Source organism: Ambystoma mexicanum, chromosome 5q (genome assembly GCF_040938575.1).
Source record: "Ambystoma mexicanum isolate Mex_15411 chromosome 5q, UKY_AmexF1_1, whole genome shotgun sequence".
Lineage (NCBI taxonomy): Eukaryota > Metazoa > Chordata > Amphibia > Caudata > Ambystomatidae > Ambystoma > Ambystoma mexicanum.
Genome location: NC_090933.1, coordinates 629,891,603 through 629,919,326, shown reverse-complemented (window position 1 = coordinate 629,919,326; position 27,724 = coordinate 629,891,603). Strand labels below are relative to the sequence as shown.

The 27,724-nt window shown below is 42.5% G+C and overlaps 1 protein-coding gene across 1 annotated transcript in view; it reads left to right on the top strand.

The window, feature by feature from the left end:
* Positions 1-27,724, top strand: part of CA8 (carbonic anhydrase 8) — a 1,124,912-nt gene that overhangs the window by 168,259 nt on the left and 928,929 nt on the right. The gene's annotated exons all lie outside the window — the stretch shown is intronic.

The window sequence follows — 27,724 nt, the reverse complement described above, 5'->3', positions numbered from 1 at the left end:
TCTTGCGGGATTATTAGAAGAACAAAGCCACAGCCTTCCGCCCCTATTGTTGAAGGCGAATAATAATGCATTTGGGAAGTTCTTCTTTGGTATGGCTGTGAAGTGTTACGAGCTGAAATTGGTACCTAAATTGTTGTATGGAATTGAAACTTCACAGTGCTGGATCTGGGTAAAACTCTCAGCATTGGAAGGCCTAGTGTGGAGGCGAACATTGAAACGACCAAATTGCAATCCAGTCGCTCTTATCGGATACGAATTGGGTTTGTTGTCACTGCAAGCCAGGGTGAACTGGAAGCAGCTCTGTCTGTATGCTTAATTTTGCAAACCACATGCCAATACACTTTATGGGGACATGCAAACTCTAATTAATAAAACAAGCAAAGAACACGACAATAGGGCATCTAGTTAAACAATCCTTATTAATCAGTTTGGGACTAAGCGAGGAAGACTTACGTTAGGCCTGGTTTTGCAAAGCGTTCCGTATACCAGGCCGATTGGATTGTCACTGTTGAGAATATGCGCAAGTGCACTTAACTTACTCGTTTACAAAAGGAGCACAACAAATTGGGTATGATAGCATCATACCTGTCGCGTTTTTCCGAACAGGTATGTGAGAAATACACTGATGCGTTTTAGGTTGAAATATTTTATCAACCCGAGAAATCATGGCCCACAGAGGGACTTTACCAAAGGAAGCCTCTTACTCTAGGCATTGCAGGGGTTCAATCAGAAATTGAGACATGGAAGCACATGTTTCTGCTCTGTCCTGAACTTTTGTACTTTAGAAGGTTACACTTGGTGTATTGTACGAGTGAGAATGACAATAAAGTCTTCTGTCAAATGTTAGTTAGCCTTCACAATACAAAGATTGCATTGGCAGTGTGGGGCTTCATTAACTCTCTAAAAGTGTACACAAACTTACTAGTCTTTAAGTAGAAATAGTGTTAATATAAAATGTCTGGGTTCCTTTTTAATAGTTACTGCATCATCTAGACACAATTTAGTTGAGGGGCCAATTGAATGATTATATAGTATCGAATCTGTCTATAAATTGAAATCATGGATGAATATTTTGGGCTTTTGATGTGCTGAAATTAAGGATTATTTGTTTATTTTAGGAATATGGTTAATTCCATCTTGTTTAAGGGTTGGAGTAGTATGAAGTAATTCTCATGAATTGTTTTGATGTCAAACAAAACATTTCCTTCGGTTAGGGACGTCTGTGATAACGTGATTTGATATGTTATGTATCTTTGTGTTGTGCTTTTATTTCTTTTTTCCTATTTATCCTGATTTTTGTTACATTGTAAAGGTTGATGTTTGTTTTTTATTTTAACCATTTATTATGTGAAAGTGAAAATGTGTTTGTGGCGGGATTTGTGGTGAAGTGTTGATCCTTATACAATTCCACACCATTTCACCAATCTGCACCACATTTTGCATAGTTCCCCGTTAGGACCCTCCAGACATTCCTGGCTACATAACATTTGGACACCCCACCCCTTTCCCTGGATTTCAGCAAAGTCAACTTTTATTTATGGGTTTCTGGGTCCAAGCCCTAGGATGCACGGTTTCCAAGATATTTGCACTGCAATGCACCGCAACGAACGGCACCATGCCAGGGTGAGGCGACAGGTGGGGAGAGGGCGCAGAAGGTCCCAGTATGCAGCACACCAACTCTTGCCTCCCCCAACATATGCTCTGGGGTATGTCAGCCAGCCACACGTGCCCATTGTCCGTGCAATTTACTTCGGGGTGCAAAGCACATCAAGCGATAAGCGAATCGGAACAGCGACCTACAGGATCAGTGTTATCGTGTCTGTCTACAGAACCTGTTCAGAGAATGGGTACTTCTGCTAGTATAGACTAAAAATAAAGTGCAGCTGCCTTGGCTCCTAAAGTCCTGGGAGGGAGCTCTGTCCCTTTATTCAGCTCTGATAAGAGAAAGAAGATCCTGCTCCTGGTCCACAGTCCTCCCGGCTCTGTGCACAATGTATAGTAAAAAGAAATGGTGCGAGAGATCTCGAGCAGTGCACTTGCTAGGGCATTTTATGGGAAAAAACTCTTACCACTCGCACACAATTTCTCTGGAAAAAAAAACTGCATGGGGGAAGGAAAAGATGATGCCCATACACTGCACTAACCACAGCTTCAGGTGTGAAGAAAAACATAAGTGCCACAGAAGAAACTCCACCATGCGACTCTCCCACAGACACACACCCAGAAGGTATCCTTCATCAAAGGCCGTATGCTCCTCTCAGATGGCATCACTTTGTGGCTTCGGTCCCTCCGCGGAAGCCAGTCTCATGTAAAGTAAACCAGCACTTTATTTTCTTAATTTGGGGCCATATTTTTTATTCTATTTATTGCCACAGCAGACTACAGCTGTCTGTGACCAGGTGTTGTCATTCAGGGTTTGGGTTGCGTTGGGAGTACTAATCTCTGAGGAGTTGGAAGTGTGTGTGTGTGTGTGTGTGTGTGTATCAAATCCTACCACAAAATGGCACCAATTGCAAAGGAAACCTTTGTTATTCCCGCATTTACTTTTAGTTTTCAGGGGAATCCCAAATTGTTAAAAGCTATGTGTCAAGCATCTTCCTCAATCATGCTTCATTTTTGCAGTGGGGGGTTAAAACCCTTAGGTGGGGGGTGACAGAGGATATGCCCAGATGTTGACCCCTCAATAGCTGTTCTTGGGGAATCCAGGCTCAACCCATTGCGGAAGAAGGCTGCCTCCTATCTAGGGTTTCATGTTTTTGGTTTAGCAGTTTGGCCCGGACCCCATTGTATGTCAGACGGTTAAGACTGATTTGTATTGGTTTGTCCCCTTTTTTTAATGGAAGAACTGTATGGAATTTAATTCTACCAAAAGGAATTCCAAGTGGTAAAAAGCGTTGTCCCATTCACTACATTTTTCTCTGCTACCTATGGCACTTTAGTTGTGGCTCATCAGATCAGTTGACCAGCATGTTTGTCATTACCGCTTCATCGCTGCTGTTCATCCTAATGCTTTATAACTGAGGCACAGCACCCCTAACATACACCCACACCAAGTTTATTTTTTAATTTTTTATGTGAGACACCCCATTTTAATGGGTGGATATATAAATGTGTCCCCACCTTGAAATCCTCCTTTTTGTTTTGTCTGCCTTTGGTAAATGCTTGCTTGAGTATTTTGAGAAATAGCTAATTTCTTGTGTGCTGATGAAGCTTGCATGTATGAGTTGGTAGATAATGCTGCTTGAGACTGCAGGCACCCAAGCAAATGCACACTTCCTAGCGTGGGCGCCATTAGATCTCATTTGCGTGTGGACAGCAGTGATGTGGAGACTGCAGGTGCCCTTTCACTACAGTACCCTTTCACTAAGTACCTCCTTATGCCGCCATTAGCCAGAGAATGCCGTACAATTCCCCACAGTTCCGATGTCATTTTGCTGTCGGTGAGCTAGAAAGTAAGTGAAATTGATGATACTGACATTTTTATGAATCTCCTGCATCACTGGTGCTTCCACAGTCATGGAGGAACCCCTGGAAAAAAACACAAGAAGCCCCTGGAGCACTCTCCATCCTCTCATGAGCTCCGTAAGCACAAAATGAAGCTTTCCTTTACACATGCTTTTCTGATGTCTGCGCTACCTTCAATGAGTTTACCACCATCAACAGTTCCATTATCCCCGACTCCGGCACCTTGCTATCTTGCAAACGAATGCAATGACCAAAGGCACAAGGAAGGGACCTAGGGCAGTAGTGCCATGATTAGGTATGGTAGTCCGCATTGCTCTCATTTCAACTTTTTATTATTCCTTTGATTATATGCTTCCTTCCCAACATGTGGATAATCTGTCCTTCCACCCTTTCCAAAGTGTGGGTATGAAGAGGACGTTCAGGAGGGCCTGGAGTTTTTGGGGGTTATCTAGGCAGTGATCGTGCCAACATTAAAGGAACATGGGGGGAAAAGAGTTGTATCCGAGAGATGCTTCAGGTTGCGTATATAGGATGACATCTTTCATCCCATATTGAATGGTATGAGGAAGAACAGTGACGATTGTCATACATAATCCCTGCATTCTTCACTGAGTAATGTAATCTTGACACAAAGTGCATCATGATTGGGTTGTGTCAAGGCTTCAATTGCATTGATTAGGAATATGCCAGAGTATTGTTCGAGTACAGCACATTATGTGCACCCATACATGTTTTAGTCTACTATAGCAATATATGGTATGTAGGCCATGTTTTACAGTTCAAGTCCGTGATTTGTAAGGGAAAAGGGTGGAGGGCATGGGCACATCTCAGCAGTAAACCAGAACAAGCACTTTCCACACATTTTAAGAAGCTAATCAATATTATGTTTCTGCAATCGGGGAATACAATGTAACAAAGTTAGGTCACAATGCCCTTTATTGTATCTTATTATAGAAACATTAATTGGGGACTGTTACCTCTGGGTATTTTGCAATTAGCTTTGTACTAATTTCGTTCACATGTTAAAAGGCTATGCAGTTTAAACTGTCTTTTCTTACAAATGAATGGTTTAACATATGACTTTTACTTGCTATTTAATGAAAATCAGGTCATTATATTTAGACCTGGTGGTGCCAGAGGCATGTGTGCTTCGCTGTCTACAATGTGATATCTTATCAATATAAAATGACAATGAAATCGGTTTTAAATAACTTTGGGTTGATCTTAACGGAGATGATGTTTAAACTCATTTTATAACTCTATTATATTGTTATGGATTTTAGATATGATGTATTTGCGTATTATGTCTGATTCCATTTGTAATTGCTGTACAATTTTGTAAAAAGTTCTTAACAAATAAACACAAATATCTTATCTTCGTGTAGTTATAACGTTATGTTTTTCTATGCACCGGTCATCAAACCGAGGGGTGTTTATGTTGATATATACGTGTATCCAATATATAGAAGACTGTAATCGCCCTGTGATCTCACCAGGTTTGTGTTCTTATCACACTCGAGATGTGACATCATATCTCGCTTGTAATAAAAATGACAACTACTTGGTTTTAGTAACGTGTTATATATTTATGTATTTTTTTGTCAAAGGAAAGAAACCATTTTGGACAGAAACATCATCACGGTGTACAACAGAATAGGCAAATAGTGGTCTATGGTTATCTAAGTGTAACCTTAACCTTATGGAGGGGAGGGCATGGGAGTTATGCTTAAGTTGCTCAACCCATAGCAAGACCCGTTTATGGGTGGCTTCGAACTTTGCCGTTGTTTGACAAATTTGCCTGAAACTTTGCAGAAAGAGTATATGGCCACTCTGAAGGATTATGCAATGTTTTGTGTGGTTTTGTCAAGGAAGGGGGGCAAAGTTATAGGGGGGTGTGAAAACCTTTGCCCAAACCGCTGAACAGATTTGCACAAACAGAAGAAACAAAAAACATGACAAAAAATGACAATAACATTAGAGTGTATTATCATGTATACAAATTGTGCGTTTGAGGAGTGCTTATTTCCCCATGTATGTGCACCATGATTTGAGCCCAAACCCCAAGGAAAGTACCGAGCAACAAAGGACAAGGTTAACGTCTGTTAGTGAAAAAGAATCTGGCCTAAACATGTCAGTGAACAAAAACAAGTGCCACAGATATCTGATGTCATCAATGACATATGTGATGCCATCTTTAATGTCCTGTTAGTCTTAGTAGTTGACGGTGGTGGCGCGAGTTATGGTTGCTTAGTTTAGTTTACCATAACTGACGAATTCCAAGGGTTTTTCGGTTTTACTTGTAACAACGTACTTTTAACCAAGTTTTTTTTCACTGAATTTCATGGGTTTTTACCAGTGCAGCCTAATTTGCTACAACTTCCTAATATCATACGCCCCCCGCCAATATAGCAGCATATTCGACGATCTAGGAAGTTTCAACTAAGAACTGTGACATTTCCCATCTCATAGCAACATTTTGAACACTTCTATGAACTTTCTTTAACTTTTTGCATCTTTTTTTGTTTGCTGACATCGCAAGCTCGTGACGTCATCGCAGACATTCCAGACAGTGTCACTTGACCCCGATCACGCATTTTGATGATGTGTTCGTGAATGGGTCCACGCTTCGCGGACAGGTCTGTGCTTTGTGAACAGTTTGAAACTGCATTTTCAGCTGATCTAGGAAGTTTCAAGCTGAAAGTTTACCCTTGCACAGCTCCTAACCCTACTCTTATTTTCCATCTGCAATCGACGAGAGAGCACATACTTGGAATAGTATTACCACAATTGCTATTTAACTTAAAAAATGGTATCAGCCATGGCCATCCCTCATCCCCAGGAACCACCGCCACCAGCTGGAAGGCCTTCACAACGGAAAAAGCACAAAGATGCAGAGAAGAATCAAGAGGACCATGAAGGGGAGATGGAGGAAACGCCTACCTCCAACACCCAGAGAGAATCATGGGTGTGGCGGTTCTATACCACTGTTGGGGGTGTGGCGATTAGTTCAGGCTATCAAGGTGAAATGCACTGAGTGCAACGTTGCACTCAGTCACGGACAACCTGGGCAGTACTCCTATGGGACACACTCCATGCAGCTCCACACCAAATCCAACCACCGAGATGCTATGAGAAAGGCTGTTCCTTTCTCAGAAAGCAGTAGGCTGTCTTCCGCTACCTCGTCTTCCTCAACCGATACTGCCACCACACAGGCTACTCATGTGGCGCAGAAGATCCCACCAGCTACCTTGCAAGTCATAAAAGAGGCTGTTGATCCATATCTTTCTAAGACAACAGTATTCTGTATATACTGCAACACACCCCTCTGCAGGGGGAGCAGTTTTGAAGTGCTTTAGAGACTGCAATCAATGAGCATGAGAAACACTGCCCTTTTCCTTAGATTTAAGGCACATCCAACATGTTCCCCTGTCCATCTGCCCCTCCGTATCTGTGGTTGGTGCCCCTTCCCTCATTTCCCTCCCACCTTACTTCCTGGCCTCTCCTGCAAAAAACGAAAAATAAAAAAAAAAAAAAATAAAAAAAAAACACCCCAAAAGTTTCCTTTTTGGAGCCACCTTTCACAGTTAAAAAATAGAACAAAATAATGTTTCTTATAGGTTCCATCTACTTTACATTTTTCAATAAAGTAGTTGGGCTCAATAAGATTCCCCAACATTTCCATTTGTATTTTGCATTTTGCACTGTGCTAATGGAAATAATGGACAATTGCATAGTAGCAAAAAAGAAAAAAGGACCACTTTCTGTGACAAATACTTTTCTCTAGCATACAACGACCATAATCAATGGACTTTTATAACTATCCAAGGTCTCTGCAGTCCCCTTTCCAGATCAGGCATCATTAAAACACCAAGATAGCACGTGCACACCATCTCACAAGTGTGCACGTGTGTATAGGCGTGCTATAATTGCCATATCCTATAAAACAGCCCTTCTACCCTTTTCACTTTTATGTTTGCAACACTCCCTCATTGCCTGTTTTTGAACAGTCACACATCCATTCAGCAATCACTTCCAAAAACTTTACATGTAACCCTACAAACATATTAAACTTCCACAACTTCCAACAACAACTTAACAATGTTCTACAAATATTTTCCATCTGCATTTCCTTTACACAGTACAACTATAAATGCACAAATGTATTGTGCAGTAAGAGAAGTGTATTAATGAAAGGGGGGAGTAGGGATGCAACAGTGTTGATGGGAGCCTGGGAAGGAAGAGCCAATGGGTGCCAATGTGAGTCCACTACCGAAGTGCTGGGACGGAAGAGTCCCATGGGTGGGGTGCATAGCCGCCAGGCAGTGGGCTCGCAATAGCAGTGCTGAGGGGGGAGGTACTGGTGTCAACTAGGTATAGTGCCTCGAACCTGTGAAGTTAAAGAGGCACCAGGCCGCCACTCTCAACGACAGTGTGATCAGTTAGCAGAGAAACGAGAGAGGGAAAGAGGAAGACAAAAGCAGAGTTTTGAAAAGTTTCCAGAATTTAAGGCAGTCTGGCTCAAAATCTAAAAGGGGCTTAGATACTGTTACAAGAAAGGCACCAGCTAAACAGATGTCTACCTCCCCCTCTCTGTTTGGAGACGCATTTCACAAGCAGACAATTGGAGTTAAGCACGAGGCCCTAGCAGGTTAGTATTTAGGGACAGAGTTGGAAATAGCATGGTCCCTGGCACGAGAAAGCCTTGAGGATGATGCAAAGGTTCTTCAATTTCATCCTTACAGCCACCAGAAGCCACTGTAGAAATGTTAAGGATGCTGAGATACGATCCCTAGCCTTTAGGCCAAGCATAACTCTTGCATCCTGATTCTGGATTACCTAAAGGGGCCGTACAAAACAAAGGGGGAGGTTGAAAAAGAAGCTGCTGCAGTGGTGCAGCCTACAGAAGAGCAGGGCTCTCGAAACATTCAGCATCTGAGGGAATGTAAGAAAACGTAGAATTCCTGTAAGGAGGTGAAGCCCAAAATGGTCCTCTTCAAAAGGTCCAACATGTGAGGAGTCTAGGAAAGCAGGAGTTGAGAATAACGCCAAGGTTTATGGTCTCACAGGATGATGAGGATAGATAACCCATGGACAGCGACCAGAAAGTAAGAAGGGAATGAGGCACAGGTGTCCCAATAAGAAAAATCCATGCTGGATTGTGGTCAGACAATCGGGGATCAGAGAGGCAGATAAGGAAGTAGTAAAGGGTAAGTTTCAAGTAATGCTGTGAATCCTCACCATAACACTGAAAATTAGGAGAGAAGGAGCAGATGAGGTGAGGCAGAGGGGCTAGATACATATTAAAGAGCCACAGTGATAGGATAGAACCCTGGGAGAAGCTGCAGATAGAAAGTGAGGTGGTGGAGGACAAATAGCCCAGTTGCCACTGGAAAGGGCGGTTAGTCAGCAAAGAGGTCCGCAAGTCCAGTGCCCGGTCTGTGATGCCAAAGGTATCGTGGAGGCATTCAATAAACCTAGAATAGTTTACTATGTCAAAGGCAGACGAAGGCGAGATCAAGGAGCACTATCCTCAATTGTGCTACAATGAAAAATACCATATACACTTCATTTATATTGCTACACTGTATTAGAAACCTTGTATACTTCCCTCATACTAGCTGTCATAACTGTACACATATTACTGTAGCGTATGTGGCCAGTGGCCATATTCTTGGGAGCAGGGCCTATGGCCATGCCTCAAAAATCTGCCCACAGGACAAAACCACCACAATAGAATGAAACCATTTATCAAGTATGCTCAATAGACCTTCAAATAACACTCACCCAGCCCCCACATAACACCAATCCCAATAACATCCATGGACACAAAAATTCTCAGCACACACATCGCCCACAAAGCTTTTTTTCGCCTATAAACAGAGCTGTATATCAATTATCTTCCCACTCCACCACCCTTTCCAAGCCCTCGTTCGTCCACAAAATAACCCCAAATATATTTTCCAGACTTTTCCTCACGGCACTGTCTGCGGACAAAGGCCATAATCCGCCCATCCAATATGCCCACCGTTTCAAAAATGATAATGGACCTCACATTTTGAAACATCCAATCATCGCCAAAGTTATCAGCTGCCAAAAAATACTTAAACTTATACTCCAAAAGTGATGCAGAGGAGAATAACGAAGAACACAAAGAATAGGTTGAGGAAGTGCCTATCTACAGCACCTGGAGACAGTCATGGGTATGGCGGTTTCTTTAAGACCGTAGTGTGGGTCCCAAAGGCTCTGGTGGCCTGTGTTGATTTCATGGAGTGTGGGGTCAAACTAAGTCGCAGACAACACAGGCAGTACTCCTTCGGGACCACCTTTATGCACTTCCACACCAGATCCAATCACCCAGGTGGTCTCAGAAAAGTGTCTCCTTTCTCAGGGAGTAGCAGGTTAAGGTCCTCTACCCATTCTTCCTCAACTGCTCCTGCCACCACAAATCATACTCCTGTGGGACTAATGATCCTGCCAGCTGCCTCACAGGCCATACAGGAGGCTGCTGATTCTTACCTTTCGAGGGTCATCGTTGTCTACATGTACTGCAACAAACCGCTCTACAGGGCGGGGCATTTTTAAAGTACTTGCGAGGCTTTGGTCAAGGAGCATGAGAAACACTACCCCCTACCTTACATTTAAGGCCCGCCCAACATCTTCCCCTGTCCACCTGCGACTCCATATCTATGGTTGATCTCCCTTCCCTCCCCACCTTACCTCCTAGCCTGCCTACAAAAAACAAAATATAAAAAAAATAATAGACAAACACAAAAAAGGTTCCTTTAGAGCCACCTTTCCCAGTTAAAAAAAAATAGAAATAAAATAAAAATACACAGGTATTTTGGCAGCCTGTATAGCCCATGGATTTATGATAGTCTGCGGACACCTGGAAAATTCCAAGAGTGGGGTGGGGGAATTCAAATCATTTAAATAGTTTTTTGTTAAAAAATGGTGGCTCTTTAAAGAACCTTTTTGGGGGGGTTAAATACTAAATACTAAACTAACAAATGTTCTATTGAACTTATTTATTTTTTCCAACTTTCACAAAAACTGCTTTTTTATTTATTTACTGCAACTACTGAAACAATACATCACAACCTATTTCATGAGTTCACAAAAAAATTGTTTCAGTACATTTTTGGAAATCTGATTTCCGACATCGTCAGTCAAATTCACTCCATCTTCTTAAATTGTTTACATCATAGCTTGACATTTTCATTGTGAAAAGATGCCATTCCTAAAGCATAACATACACGTCCATTTTCAAGCTGTCTAGTTTCATCCATCTGAGGACAAAACAAATGTGGACGTCTCCCTATTTTTCTTTGATTTCAGAAAAAATAATCTTCGCAACTGTAAATAGTTCCGTAAGGCTTCTCAACATATCCTTCAGTGCAACCTGAAAAGATCCTGGAGTCACGTAGCTCAAACTGTTGCCTCTACAATGCACAACTATAATATCTGGACGTTTTAAGTGAGAAATCCTCTCTCAGAATGGTAATGGGGTTCACCAGTTTTACTCTCAATCTGCATACCATGAAACTTCCACTTTGTCTAATCCAAGAATAGCAGAGATGCCACGAGATTTACTAAAAACCTTAAATTAATGGATCAAGGTTTCTCCCAACATCCACACACTGTTTCTTCTTCATAGCCATCTTCACTATAGGCAACAAAGAAAACGCTTCCTACCCTGCGCACTTGTTGTATACTTCAACTCCTCCTCCAGATCCACAAAACCTGATTGGCTAATCACCCTTAGACTCCTCCACCCTTTCCAGGCCCTCTATCGGCCACCAAATAACCCCAAATGTTTTTTTCCACACTCTGCCGATCCAATATGGCGACCGGTTCAGAAAATGACGCACCTCATGTTTTTCAGAATCCAATCAGCGGGTGCGTACGATGTCTGCGAACAGCACGTCGACCCTCTGATTGGCCCAGATATGTCCGCGGGAATTGAGTATGCAGACAGGACCCAGATATCAATAATTCTTTTGGACCTACTTTTTGGCCATTTTAAAAAAATGACTGCACGGATATACACCAAATTTTAAAATGCATGCTCTCCGGACCAAGCCACAGCACCTGGTGCAAATTTGGTAAAAATCCATCCAGCGCAAGTATATATTTTTTTTCCATTGAGTCTATGAGGATTTCCACACATTTTGGCACCACCCCCTACAACTTTGCCCCCTCTGGACAAAACCACACCACCCTTTGCATACCCTTTCTGAGGGGGCCATATACATTGTTTGCAAAGTTTCATGAGGAATCGTCCAGGAGGAGCAGAGTTATAATCCACCCAAAAAGTGCTCTTTCTATGAGTTGAGCAACTTAACTGTAACTACAGGGCCTGTACCATAGGCCCTGTAATTCAGGGAAAACGTTGTATTTATAGTACAGTTAAGGTCAACAAGTTGAGTGCAACAAAACCCTTCAAAGCCAGTGAAATAACTTTGGTTGAAGTGACGTTAAGATAACAATTTAATGCACCAATCCCCTTGAAATTTGGCAGGTGTTGGAAGTTACACCATCTTAACAATCAGGCTCCCATTGTGCAGCTCCTAAGTACACTGATCATCCATGTGTTCACTGGTACAGCAGATCAAGCATGCAAATAAGAGAGATGGAACATTTTAAAAGATGTTCATCACTTAAGTGTGTATTCTAGTGCAAAGCTTGAGGGCAGTTTGCATTTAAAGATACTGTCAATTTACATATGTATCCCTTCACACCAGCTTTACTCAGTAATGAATGAGCATTCATTATGATGAAATACTCTAGTACCTTTGTCACTCTGTTTAAAAACAGTTCCCCATGCAAAGTAAACATTTAGTAGTACAATTATGATTTTCACCAGCCCACCAAAGATGACAACATACACAAGAAGGAAGACTTTCCCCCATCAACATATCTACATATGACAACTTACTGTCAGTATAACAAATCAAAAGTTAGGCCATGGCAATGTCAAATGGTGAAGATTAGGGCAGGTGGCCCGTAAAGGTAAACCATGTTTTTCGAAGACCAAGCGTTATCATGTCTTCAGTAGTTAATGTATTAAAATTACGCAAGCGGTATTCTTTTTAGAGCATGGCTTTGAAATATGCATTTCGCTAGATGTTCTGGACTATGACTCCTATGATCCCTCACCATTGCCTAAGCTGGTTAGCGCTAGTGGATGCTGTAATGTAAAACCTCTGGAGATCCAAAGTTTGCAGGCTCCCGCTGTATTGCATTTGAAATTGTAAATTCATATTTGCAAGAATACCTTTCTGTAGCTATCTTCTATTATTTACAATTCTTGAAATTGCTTTTTGGACCTTCAAAAAAGACAGGGTATACTGCATCTGTGCTAGAATGCCCTCTATAGCTTCAAAACAGTCAAACATGTTTCACCATGCCTGGTACTTACCAGTAAGGTCATTGTGGTGGTTGTAAGTGGTGTCATACCTGATTTCTCATATGTCATCTCTGGCATCTAGGATGTACAAAGTAATGTCATATTGGATGTTAACAGTGTGCAGGGTAGCTTCCAACATCTGCCAAAGTGCATGGGTTTGGTAGCATCAAATTATTATTCACTTCAACCAACGTTTATTTCACTGAATATCATGACTTTTGTTGCACTGAACTCATTCACCTTCACTGTCCCGTAACTAAGGTTTTGTTTACTGAGTTTCATGAGGTTCATGGGTTTTGTTTGCTATGCCTTTCACCTGTTCTACCTTTTTTGTAATGATAACAAAGGATGTGACACCAGTAATGCTATCGATCTGTGTTCCTCAGCTTTGCAGCATGGGGTTTATCATGCATTTCATCTTTTTTTGTCCACTAGACACCAATGATTTACTAATCATGTACTGGGAAGAGGGAGGTGGGAGTAATGTAACAGATTACTATTGGCATACTCAAATGAGGAAGTGGGAGGTTCGGGGATATTGTAATGAATTACTTATTGGATTCTGGGACAAGAAAGAGGGGCAGCGGTAATGGAGTACTGGAACAGGGAGGAGGTAGTTGGCAGTCATGTAATGCATTTCTAATGGGTACAAGGATGAGGAAGAGGTTGGGTTAATGCATCATCTTATTATTGAGGTACTGGCATGAGGAAGAGGGAGATTGGGGTAATGCAGCTGATTACTGTTGGGGAACTGGGCTAGGAAGAGGAGGTGGGGTAATGGTGTATTGGGAGGAGAAAGAGGTTGCGATAATGTAATGAGTACTTAGAGCGATTTGGGAAATGGAAAAAACACTGGGATAATGGAGTACTGGGACAAGGAAAAGGCAGGTGGTGGTAATGTAACAGATTACTATTGGGGTACTGAGATGAGGAAGGTGGGCGTAAGGAGACACTGGGACAAGGAAAAAGAATGTGGAGGTGATCAAGTTCTGGGACATTGAAGAAGGAGGTTGGGGTAATGTAATGGATTACTAATAAGGTACTGGGCTGAGGAGGAGGGAGGTAGTGGTAATGGAGAAAATTACTAATGCTGTTCTGGGACGAGAAAGAAATCGCCTCTTTGTTTTGATGTGGGGATGATGCAACAGATTTTATTGAGGTACTGAGATTAGGAAGGAGGAGGTTGATGTAATGTAAAAGATTACTAATGGTGTACTGAGATGAGGATAAGGGAGGTGGTGGCAAAGGCGGACTGAGATGAGGAAAATAGAGGTGGGGTTAATGAAGTACTGGGACAAGGAAGGGAGTGGGTGTAATATAATTGATTAGTAATATGTTACTGGGACGGGGAAGAGTGGAGTGATGGTAATGTAAAGGATTACTAATGGGCTACTGGGGCGAGGAAGGTCTGGATATGCAACAGATTACTATTGGGGAGTTGGGGTAATGCAACAGATTACTTTTTGAGTACTGGGATGATGAAGAAGAATGTGTTGGTAATGCATCAATTACTATTGGGGTTCTGGGACGAGGAACAAGGATGTGGGGTTAATTCAACAGTTGACTATTGGGGTACTGGTACAAGGAAGCGGGAGGTGGGGGTAATGTATTACTAATGTGGTACTGGGATGAAGAAGAGGGAGGTGGCGGAAATGGAATGGATTACTAATGGGGCACTAAGACAAAAGAGGGAGGTGGGGGCTAATGCAATTGATTACTATTGTGGTACTTGGAGAAGAAGAGGGAGGTGGTGGTAGTGTAAAGGATTACTAATGGCATACTGGGACGAGGAAGAGGCATGTGGAGATAATGCAATGGACCACTCGTATGGTACTGTGAGGAGGAAGATGGAGGTAGATGCAATGTAATCATTTACTATTGGGATACTAGAATGAGGAAGAGGGAGTTGATGGTATGTAATGCTTATGCGAAATACGAGCTAAAACAATATGGCGCTGGTGCGCATCCATCTTGGACATTTATCTCATCACCATAGTGAGAGTCTACGTCTTTTTATGGGCTTAGCAAAATAAACGCGCATCTCGGCAGTGAAGGCGAAGCAAGGTCACGTAAATATAGTTGCTGACTGGACTGCTGTGGGGAATAGTTATTGTATTGTCCGATGAAGGACAAGACTGAGAGGGAGTTTTTCCACTCTTTGCCCCCTTCCACTTGTGATCTGCTCTTCGACCGAGGCTAGTCCTAACCGAGAAGGGTGGGGTCAGGCCCCATAAAGAGGAGAGGTTATTCCTCAGAAAAGACAGCTAGAATCTGGATTCCCGGGTGATGCAGTTCCGCTGAGAGGGAGGACGCTCCGCTCCAGACCCCATTATTGCACGTGATCTCTTCGCCTACCTGCCCTGGGACTAAGCACTGTTGTACAGGCTAAGATGAAGGGGTCTTCTGCTACCTTGCTAATGGTGATGTACTCTTTTCCTATGTCTTTATATAACTAACTAGATATGGCTTCTTATGTTTGGATTATATATCTATCTCTCTATCTCTCTATCCAGATGACTGTTATTTCTCCAGTCCATTGGAAAGCACTCCCCCAGTCATTCAATGTTGATTCAGGAAACCAGTGTTGGAAAGAGTTTCAAAGGTAGTCTTTATTCAATAAAATTGTGCAGCATGTGGCTCGTATAATCCACTAACATCGTGGTTCTCCCAGAACATACAGCCCTCGTATAGCGGAGTTAACATTTCGCGGTTTCCTCACCGCTTGATCATATATATATATATTTAGTGAATAAAGGGCCTATAACTAGCCATTTATATGTTTGACCCTACATAATGGTCTAAGTGTGATATTTTGGCTGTCTGAGTCCAATTATTCATTTTGCCAGGTGCCGGGGAGTGGTAAGTCTAAGGGAACTCCCCACATGGCCAAGCAAACACAAAACAGGCTAATGGAGTACTGCGATGAGGATGGAGGGGTAAAGAGTATTGGGACAAGGAAGAGTTGGGTGTGATATACAACAGATTACTAAATTGGTATTGGGATGAGGAACAGGGAGTGGGTAATGCAACAGATTGCTATAGTGGTACTGAGACAAAGAAGAGGGCGTTGTGGGTAATGGAATACTTGGACGAAGGAGGGAGGAGGCACAGGAAAGGGAGTACTGATCTGAGGAAGAAGGTGGTGATGGTAATGTAAAGGATCACAAATGGGGATTGGGATGAGGAAGAGGAAGTTGGTGATATGTAACAGATGTCTAATGGGATGAGGAAAAGGGATGTGGGGGTAATGCAACATATTACTATTGGGGTACTCATCCCAATCCTGCTATTCTCTCCTTATGCTCTCTCCAATCATGCTACATCCCACACCTTTCCTGTCCCCATAATAACACTCAGAACTCACCACTCTCACTACATTAACTCCATACCACACCCCTTTCTAACAAACAATGCCAGCCAACAGACCACTGCGCTCCTATCACTTAACCACCCTGCCTCTGCTACTATGCAACTAAACCCCTCTACTGCTGCACCATCTGAAGATTTTACTCTGGAATGCTAAGTCTGTTTTCAAAAAGACGTCCTTCATCACTGACTATTTACGCTCTAGCTCTTGTAAGGGATCAAGAGTAAGACTCGGACACAGCAATCAGTTTGAATATACTTTATTAGTATGAGAATAATAAGATAGGTTTGGGAAATCCTATCTGCCCCTAATTCTAGAAGGGATTTTCCCTCCTTGCCTCAACAAAACTAATGAATGTCTGTGTCAGGATGTTAAACAAAAGAGCACCCTCCATCCTGTGCCCAAAAACCCTAATCTGACACTTGCACTCCATTTAATAGAATGTGTACAGGGAGGCTCTGGTGAGCTATATACTTGCAGCTTACTTCAAAAGTTCTCAACATAAAGTTTTAAGGTGCAGAACAGAAAAGTAGTAAAGTTTCTCGCAGGAAAGGGGTACTCCCTTCCCCTATGTTTTCTCTGGGAATTTAAAAGATTCTCCATTACTCCTGGATGAAAGTCAATAATGTTTTATACAAACAAAATGGAGAGGGGGTTGGTTCCTCTGCAGCGTATTGTTACACTGACAATATTTTATTTCACAGTTCAAAGGGGTGGGGGAACAACTTCTCTTGAAGTTCTCCATTTTCTATTTTCAGGGAAAATACTTATTTTGTTTTATGGAGTTCACTTTTAACATTTAACAATCCAAGACAATTCTGCTTAACAGCAGGGGAATGATGTTTCTCGTCCATGTTCTTGGCTTATTTAACATTTATTTCAGGGGTATGAACTTTCAGTTGCATTCTTTCTCCCATGTAGTTCTTTATAATTTTCAATTTCATATGTTCTGTCCTCTTTATGCTTCTGCAAGGGTGTATTTTGACGTTCTCTTGTTTTCTTAAAAAAAAGGCATAACTCTTAGACAATTTCAGGTTTTCTTATCTTTACACTCCTGGTTTATTCCCTTGCCAGGATATTGCTTCACTTTTCACTCCTAGTTAACTCTCCTGCAAGGATCGTGTTCTACTTCTCACTCCTAGTTTACTCCCCTGCCAGGATATTACTTCACTTCTCACTCCTGGTTCACTCCTGCCAGGATACTGTTTCACTTCTTTCTCCTGGTTTCCTCTCTTGCTAGGACACTGCTTCACCTTTTACTCCTGGTTTATTCTCCTGCCAGGATCTGGTGCATTAACCTGCTGGGGCTTAGATCTCTCTATTCGCTAACATATCCTCTTTATCTCAGTACTCCAAAGTTGGGTCACTGATTGTTTCTTGAAGTTTGCATCAATAATATTTCTGTTTTTCAAGTATTGTATCCTCGATCCTTTCTCAACACTTTGTATGTATTTCAGTTCTTCCTTTCAATGGTTGGGCTTCTAACCCTCTTTCAGCCTTATCAATATGTTTGTCAATTTCTCCTTTTAAACACTGGGCTTCTGTCCTACTTTCAATACTGTTTGTATATTTATTTTTCATACATTTCTCATTCATATCTGTGTTTTTAATATTCACTCTTGGTTTCCCATACGTTGTCAATTGGAAGCAGCAAGCATTTGCAGATGCTCCGGGAACCCATCCATTCTCATTGGGTTTATCTGGCAGTACCTGCATCTCCCTTTTGGTTTCTCTGCTTGTCCACTGATGAGGAGTGCGTCCTATAAGCTGGTCACCTTCTTTTTAAAAAAATCTTCTTTCACTATGGGCGCCTTCCATGGTTCCCGGTCACAAGGCGACAGGCTGCTTTCAGCGGGTTCTCTTCCCTCACAGGCCTCTCTCGCCTCCGTGCTGCTGATTAGTTTGTCTCTGGCATCTCACTCAGCATTTTCACAAGCAACCGACAGCTTCTAACTCGGCCACTAGTCGCACTCAGGATTACCTATGGATGTTTTCAAATTCCCGGCCACAATCTGCCTCTTCCAAAGACTAGAACGCAAAATTGGCTTACCGCATCTAGTATCTTCATTACTCCATTTCCCTTCCTTGTCTCAGTCCCAAAAGGGGGGTGGGGCATATAGAGCAATTGATTGGAAAAACCTGTATTTTCTTCTTCCACACTACAGTAAACCATAGAGGTATGCTGAAAAGGCATATGGATATCCAGTGGAATTTTGACTGCCAGGTTATCTGGGTCAGATTGTCCTATACCTCTGGAGTTTGTATTCACCTATGTAGCCCTCCTACAGATAGCCACCCTCAGGGTCAGTGTCGGGTAGCTTCTGCCTTTCCCTGGCCACATAAGAGAAGCTTCCCTACAGAGAATCAGTGATATTGTCAGATTCATCATTCTCCATGCTTTCATTTTCTTTATCAGTGAAACCAGGGTATCTGCCTCTGATACAGCTACCCTGTCAGCCCTTCATGACTCCAAACCTTCCTTCTTGCACACTCCTTTTCTGATGTGCAAAGGTGGTGGTGTCTGCATCAATTTTCTTCCTGCCTTAAAATCTCACGCCCAATGGCACATCTTCTCTGACCTCCTTTGACTTTATACTCTCAGCTATTGCTCTTCCTCTCTACTCACTTCATTTCTATCAATCGCCTCCCTGGCCCCACTAGACAATTATTTGAGCTCAAGCAGCTCCTTGATTCTCTCTTCCTGCCAGATCACCTCATCCTCTTAGGTGACTTTAGCCTTTCTTCTCTTAACACTCTGCAAACATTTGACCATTAGTCTTTTCTCAATGAACATGCTATCCACTCGATTCATAATCTTCCCACCTGCTCAGTGGGGATCTCTCTTGGTCACCTGCTCCAGCTCTCTCTCAGCAACTAACACTGTTGCACCATCTCTTTCTGACCCCTCCATTGTATCCACCACCAATATCTTCCTTCCCTCTAACCTTTCTTCCCACGTACAACACCCATTTCCAAGAGAAATGTAAACCCTCTGATATTCCTCCCTTCCTCTCTGACCTTTAACTCACTTTCTTCCTTCAGTCCAGAGCCTTCCTCCACTGACACTGCTTTCTTCACCTTCTAGTCCATACTTCACGACTCCTTCCCTTCTCACTTCGCATTGCTAATTTTCACCCCTAAAACAGCGTCCTCAAGCTTGGATCTTCCCCTAAATGAACATGCTATCAACTCCATAATCTTCATACTTGCTCAGTGGGCAACTCTCTTGATCACCTGGTCGTCTCCAGCTCTCTCTCAGTAACTAACACTACTGTCACACCATCTCTTTTGGACCACTCCATTGTATCCACCACCAATATCTTCCTTCTAACCTTTCATCCCTACTTACCACTCCCATTTCCAAGAGAAATATAAACGCACTGCTATACCTCCATTCCTCTCTGTTGCAGTTTATTACATGGTCACACCCAAGTCAGGGAGCTCCTTCCCCGACAATGAATGTGGCACACAATGAATTGCTTTGATTGATAGTATTTTTTTTATAAGACCTCCAACCCTTCTCGCACAAAACCCCAACAAATAACCGGTGCCACAATGGACTAGGAACCAGGCCAGTGTGTATTAAGAAGACCTTTATTAATTTATTTAGCCAAATATCACAAATAGATTACATCAGCCGCCAATGTTGTGGCAACACAAAAAAAAATGACTTCCGTGTAGCGACAACATAGCTATACTGTGACAATGAATTCCTTTTAAATCACCCACCAAAATAAAAGAGAGCAGTTCAATGCACACAGTGAATTCAAACAGGGTTATGCTTTTCTCCCAGCAACCCTCACTCTCCACATCATTTAGGCTTGATTACTTTGAATGGAAGGCGGTGGCACGGAGTGGGAACACAATGGCAAAATCTGATTTGGCGTTGGAATCATAGTTGTAATGTGAGAAAGAAAATGCAAATGGGACATCCGTTTTGCAGAGCACAATGGGAAAATAGGTTTTGAGTTACGTAGCACAGCTGCAATGGGAAAGAAAAGAAAGAAATGGGGAATTCGTTTTTCTACACCTAAAAAGGACAGGCAGGGCTTTTGGATATTAGTCAGGACGCAATGGCAAAATCGGTTTTTGGGTTGGAATCACAGATGCAATGTGATAAAGAAAATGAAAATTGGAAATTCGTTTTGCAGAGTACAATTGGTACACAGGGGCAATTTCGTTTTGTACCTTGCATATGCACAGGTACTACTGGGCTTCCCACTTTAGGTTTAACATGAAGGGGATCAATGAGGATTTTTTTTTTTTTATGCGCACACACGTGGAAGCAGGTTTGGGGGGGGGGAAATTCTTTTGGAAAATCGTTATGATTATATCGGCTCACAACACACTAGGAAAAGATTGTTGGATTAGAATGCCACTAATACAGATCCCGTGAATTCAATGGGGGTATTAATTGATTTACTTTGATAAATATGCTAAGGTGCTACACAAGCAAATGGGGCATTTTTCAATGGGGGGAAATAACTAAAACAATGTTGAAAGAATACAGGGCCTACACAATCTGTGGCTTTTTGGGGGTAGTTCTACAAACAGAGGTCTGGCATGGGCATCAGGGAGCATCGGAACACACCGCTGGGACAGCCAAGGGGGTCCATCAAGGGTCTCCTCTCTTTACTCCAACGGGTCTCAATCAGTTTCTAGGTCTACTAGCTCCTGTCTCCACTGCAAGATTGGTCCTCTCTCTGCTGGAATGTTCTCACCAGATTTTGGCAGCAGGTCACCTCTTGGAATTAGTGGAAGAACCCCAGCTCTCATGCAAACTGGCTTAGTTATAGGGCGAATGGCATCACCAATATGTCGTGATTCTCGTGAAGGGGATAGGCTAGCCTCCACTCGCCCCCTCACACCTTGGTGCTGATAGGGCAAGGGGATGGGGTAGTGCTTTGGGTTATCAGTGGGAGGAGAGAGCTTCACCATCCCACTTTGACTGATGGGCTCGGTCATGTTTTTTGGACTCAAAATATCTCACCATGTCCAGTACCCTTAATTTCTAAAACTTTACTTGTACGAATACATTTTTCAAAACTATATTTAAGTTGAATCAGATAAGACTAGTATGGAATCCGGACGTCCTTTCTGTTCAGAGATCTAGTTTTTCTTCATTTACTCAGGAACCATATCAGTGAAAAATATGGCACTTACGGGCATCATATGAATTATTGTTGGCTTGCTTTCATCAACTTTTTGCATCACTTGTGATCACGGGAAGGTCCAAATCACCTTTTCATTAATAACTTTAGTTGTGTTTATCCCACCAAAATGCGATTCTCCCATTTTAAAGCAATGTGTAGTTTCACTCCTCTGTCTCTCTGGCACCCACCTTTTTAAGTTTCAGTTCAGGTATATGACATAAGCAGAGGGATCTGCGTTTATATTCGCTCACCACTTCAGGGTCTAATGGCCATACTAATGCACTTTTTCTGGAATTGTGAGAACAGACCTATCCTTATCTGTCTTACCCGCATTTCTGATCTGAGAAGTCATTCTTTTCTTGTATATTTAAGGAAGGGTTCTGATGGATGATGGCAGCCAGGCCTGAATCTCCAGGGCAACTAAGGGAGGCCATAAAAGTTTGGTTTCATATCTGAAGAAATCACTGTCCCTTGTCACAAACGGCCTGTAAACCTGTACATTAATGCATATTAAATGACCTCTCATAAGGCACACATTTTCCAAAAATCCATGCAAGTTGCTTTAAAGTTGTCCATGTGGATATGTTTGTAATAGGCAGAAACCAAGTTCACATTTTGAAAGTCTGGCGAATGTGTTCCTGACCATATTAGTCTAGATGATGGAAAAACGAAATTACATGTTTTTATTTGTTATGAAAAATGCGTTTTCACTGCGGCTGCTTGAAACACAATTCTGACATTTCATTTAAGATAATGTGCACTGCTGATTCTGGAATTAACAGTGCAGCTCTCCATGGATTTGTCAAACATCATTGCCACATGTCTTTCCTTCCCTTCATGACATGCACTGCACACATTTTAGCATCTAGAAGTTAAGGCCCATTATGTTCCATTTTGATTTTGGTCCAACATCATTTCTGTGCTTGCCTTTTATTATGGGGAGCCCTCATAACTGACTCTGGCCTCTTTATTTATGGCATCCAGGGATATTTTTCACCCCCCCAGATGTCCCCCTCCTGGATCTTTGATTTATTTTATAGAAAGAAGAGCAAGGAGAGAGTGGGGTGTCCATTTCCTTGTGGCCTGGGTTCGTTCTAGGGATCTCCTCTGTAGGCATGTCTGCTCTTTTCCTGTACCTGAGGGAGTGGTGCTCTGGTCTGCACTCCACGCATTTTGGATTTTGGTCCTGGACCCCTCCCTTTCCGGCAGTTCCACCTCCGGCCTGTAAAGGCAAAGTTATTTAATCTGCCAAGAATAAAAGAGGTTAAGTATTTCATACAGTACTATTTTCCCCGGTATTGACGTGCAAATTGAGACCAACACAACAAGAGACGCATCACAGTTTATAACATTACAATTTTTTTTACATGATTATTGTTTCTAATAACTCAGTATAAGTTGTTCTACCACCTGTAAATGTGTGATTTTCGCCATCCGGGTTCCCGTTCTTTTCCTTTTATTCTTTAGATGATTCCTGGGTTCTTCAGTCAGTCGCAAGTTCTGTCTGGGATGACAGTTTTTGAACTGATTGATATGAACCCATTTCTCTTCCGTCTGTTCTCCTTTATGGATGCAGATCTTATAGGTGACAGGTGAGATCTTATTTACAATTTCAAAGGCGCTGCGCCAGGAGTGGAGGAACTTCTACTCTTTGGTCTTTCTTTTGGAAATTGTACAAGTAGACCCGGCCTCCTACTTGGTACTCTTTCTTGGTGGTCTTTAAGTCGTAGTGGGTTTTCATCCCCTCTGGCGACTTTCCTAGATTTCGCGGAGCGTAAGCAAAAGCGCGCTGAAGGTGTTTTTGTAAATTCTCAATGTACTCCTGCAGTGCTCCAGATATGATTTTGAGATGGGAGTATTTTACTCCCTATTTTAAAACTTTGAGAGTAAGTGTGATTTTAAGAGTAAAAATGACTTTTTTCTCTTTTGCAAGAGAGTTAAATGTATGCGACATCCAGCTGACGTGTGCAGAAACTGTATGGAAATCATTACGATGCGGCAGCATTCTACATTGTGACAGAACACACCTTTCATTATTTCTCTAAGGTCTGGCCATTTGATCTCTCCTGTATATATTTAAATGTTGAAATCACAAAAACCTAGCCAATTACATAGTAAAGCAAACATGAATTGTAATGTGTTTTTAATTTTCTTTTGATTAACGAAAGTCCTCATTTCCTGGAGCTATTACTACCTAATGGTATGCCAATGTCATGATACAACAGTGCAGAGGCGCAAGGACTCCATGCTAAATTCTATATCTAATCTAATGGTCAAATGGTTATTTATATAGCGCTTTTGGCAAAGCAATGTACACAGAACATATTAATTGCAATTATCACCAAACCAAAGCTGGTGCACCTTTTATCGACCTCAAAAGGATTAAAGGCTGAGTTGGCATTGCTCGGATTCAAACCTGCATCTTACAGATCACACACAGATTGCAGCAACGAGTGCTCAAATAGCTGAGCTATCTTATTGGCTAACATCCTTCAGAGGTGGGTTAACTGAGTATCGACTGAGGTATAATAATCACAGTATCTAGATGTTGGACGAACCACTTATGAAGTGCTACATAAAGTTAAATACCCTCCGGGACAGGTTTTGCTGAGTTTCTATTTCAATTGCCAATGTAACCCATTTGTTTTTGAACAGCGCTTGCACTTCCTGGAGAGGCAGGTTTTTTAATGTTTTAATTGTAGTCTTGAAGATTTGTGAGACTAGAACACCTGTGACTGGTGTAATGACAATCACTCACACTTGAGCAAAGACTCTGCTGCCACTGACCATTTATAGTAATGTACCCCATTGACTGAAAGGTTGAGTGGATGTAAACTAGACTGTGCATAGTCATCATTTTACACACTGTTTTTATAATTGGAGTGTAAATTCGAGTGTACAAATGATCCACCTGCGCATGATTATACACACAGCACAGGAACTCTGAAAAATACAATTGTGCAATACTGGTTTGCTTTCACTGGAAAAAACATAATTTGTTAAATATTAATTCTCAATTGCAACTTAGTTTTCCATCTTAATTATACAATACTGAAATTCTAGGAAAATAAATATCCAGAGTGATTCTGTTTGCTTCATGAGAATCAACACAGCAGAAGTTGAATGGCAAGACACCATTCCTTTTTATCACAGTGTGCACTTTCTTTTTTTTTTTTTAAAGGCTTCAGAGAAATACATTCTGTTTCAGTGGTTGCTTGCAATTACATCCACGTAGATGGAAATCAAAAGAAGCCTTCTGGTTTGTGTCAAGTAACCTGACCTTTGCACTGCCCTTTGCTCTAAACCTTTGGGTAAATGTACACAAGAAAATAATAAAGCTGTCATATTTACAAGATTTTCATGTGTGAAAAAGCCAGGTACGCAGCTTATCTGGAGGCCTGTACTCGTGGGTCGTGGATGCGTTGATAAGGGTCTGTAGAGAAGATACTGAGGTAGCACCATTTTCCGTCCAGTCATGAGCTTGAGTGGTTAAATTTCTGTCGCAGAAGATGGTGTAGAGCTGATGACCATCATGGCAAGCAGTAATTCGATGTCCCAACTAGTTCCAGAGTCCGCTACGAACGTCTTCAGAATGCCCACAATCATTTTATTGTACCTCTCAACTTAGCACTAGAAGGTTTGGTGGTAGGCAATGCAGAATTTTCTCTTTACCCCGAGTATCTCCCACATCTTTGTCATCACCTCACTGGTAAAATGACTTCCTCGGTCCAACTCCTTCCTTTGGGGAAGGGCGAAATGCAAGAAGATGTGATTGATCATTAGGGCAGCAACTGTTTGACTTGCAATTTGGGGCCCAGGCGACATTCCACCCACTTGGTAACTAGCATATCACGGTCAGGATGTACTTGTTTCCCCTAGAGGAGCGAATCAAGGGGCCGAGGAAATCTACTTGCAAATCCAACCAAGTCAGTGTCATTCCCCTTTTCTGTAGAGGAGCTCTGTTTGTGAGGGAACTTGGCTGAAAATGAGCACACACAAGACACCCCTTCAAGTACTGGCAGAGGTCCTGACCCATGTGTGGCCAGTATGCAACCTCTCGCAAGATTTCCAAAGTTGGATGAAACCCCCTATGACCGTCAGTGGGTACGTCATGGGTGTGACTTAACATCAGGCTTTGGAATGAGGTAGGGACCACCCACTGGTCACATCCAGAGATGGATCTCTGTACCAACAAACCGCCTTGGATTCGGAACATTTTGGAAAACGTAATGAGCACCCGGAGATCCTCTTTCCCGATATAATGGGATTCGGTCAGAGGAAAATTCATGGCTTCTTCAATATGTTAACATTTCCCTTTTGTGCTATAATCAAATCGGCATCTGGGGTTTCTTTATTCCACTGGGCAGTTGAGTTAATTTTGGGCATGCATTTGGGACCTGGTGAGGGCAGTGACCTGGCTTTCCCCCAACAGGGATTCAGTTTCTGAGATCCCCCGTGGATGGCTCCAGTTGTGGCCAACTGGTCAGCCAAGTAATTTCCAGTGTTGTCTGGTCCCTCTATTTTGGAATGACCTTTCATCTTTTTCCAATGGCTGGTCACTTAATTAGAGGTGACCAGATCATTGATTGCTTGGATTGATTTCCCATGCTTGAGCGTTTTATTTGCACACAGCATGTCTCGATTTTTCCAGTTACAGGTGGTCCACGAACCCGTTCCCGACAATCTGAATCAGTGATTATGACCAGTTCCTGGAGTTGGTGTTGAACGGCAGTGAGGATGGCTTGATGTACCGCCATCAACTCTGCCACCTGATTACTTTGGGAAACGATCTATTACCCAGCAGAGGTCTCTGGGGCATCATTCACCCAGGCATTCCCAATGCCAGCCACTAGTTCCTTTTCCCTGTGATTATCAACATGGTAGGAGCACTCGTCCACAAACTGTGGGTATCCCCTGGCACCCGTCTTCCTCATAGACTTTGTGCGGGGGAAAAAAAGGTACGCCTCCATGTTGTCTTAGGTCTTCAGACTTTCGTCCTCGACCGTTTTCTTGAGCAGTCATACAAGTCAGCCGAACCTTGTGCTAGGGGACTCTACTTGTATTGGCCATATCTGACCTCCACAGGAAAGCCTTGCATGGACTGAATTCTGGAAGTAATTCTGGAATTACACATGTTCACGCTCAGATTCGGTCACTTTGGAGATATTGCAAGGGCTGGGGAGGCGTCTCGCCAATGATGTCCTCCCCCTGGATGAACGGGCGGTATGTCTTAAATGCTCGTTGCCAGGAGTGCCTTTTCACAAACCTTGAATTTTTCCTCCATAGAGGACACTCTTGCTCGCATACGAGATGACTTTGTTGACCTTGTGGTGCTTTTGGTATAATACTGCTAAGCAAGTATCTGAGAACCCTATCTCCAAGAACAACTCCTTGTTTTTTATGGGGTAAGCCAAACAAGACGCTTGGGGGAAACGCTTCTCTTCAGTTGTTTTACTACCTTGGCTTGCTCTTGACCCCATTCCCACTTGACCCCGGCCTTTAGTAAATTAACCAAGGGTCGTGTGACCTCTGCCTATGAACTTTCTACTATAATTATTAAGTCCACGAAGGCTTCGTAGTTCTCGCAGAGTAGTAGCGTCTTTCAATTTCAATAATGCTTCAACCTTATTCGCTTGGGGACTGAGAGCCTCAGGGGTTATTTCATGCCCTAAGAAGTTCACGCAGGTCTTACACCTTGCTCCGGCTTTCTGAAACTGTGTCAGAACATAGCATTCTTCAGCTATGTGTTGCTCCACAGTTGAGCCCTTGATTAAAACATCATCTACGTGACAGGCTAGGTTTCCCCTTTCGCCCAAGTCGGGCATGGCCTTATGCAGGAAGATGTTAAATTCATTGCCAAGTTTACATTTCCAAAGGGGGTTTGGGTCCACGTGTATTGCTGCCCCCCGAAGGTAAAGGAAAGCTTGTACTGGTCTTCCCTACTCACGGGTACTGTCCAGTAACTGTTGGTCAGGTCAATGGCGGTATACACCTTTGACCCTTGGATCTGGGTCAGTCACTGATTGATGTAGGGAAGGGGCCACCTCGACATCTGGACCTGTTTATTTAACCTCCTAAGGTCTGTGCAAAGTCTGGACTGGACTAATTATCCCACGGGATTCTAGGTTTTTTATAATCTCTTTGAGTGACTTCATAGATGCAAGAGGCAACCGGTATTGCTTCACAAATATGGGAGCTATCTCAGGGTCTGTTGGTATGGAGGTTGAATGTATCTCGGTGCGACCACAGTTGTACGAGTTCACTGCAAAGATTTCCTGAAAATCGAAAAACACCTGTCTCAGCTTCTGCTTTTGCTCCTCGTTCTCACAGGCA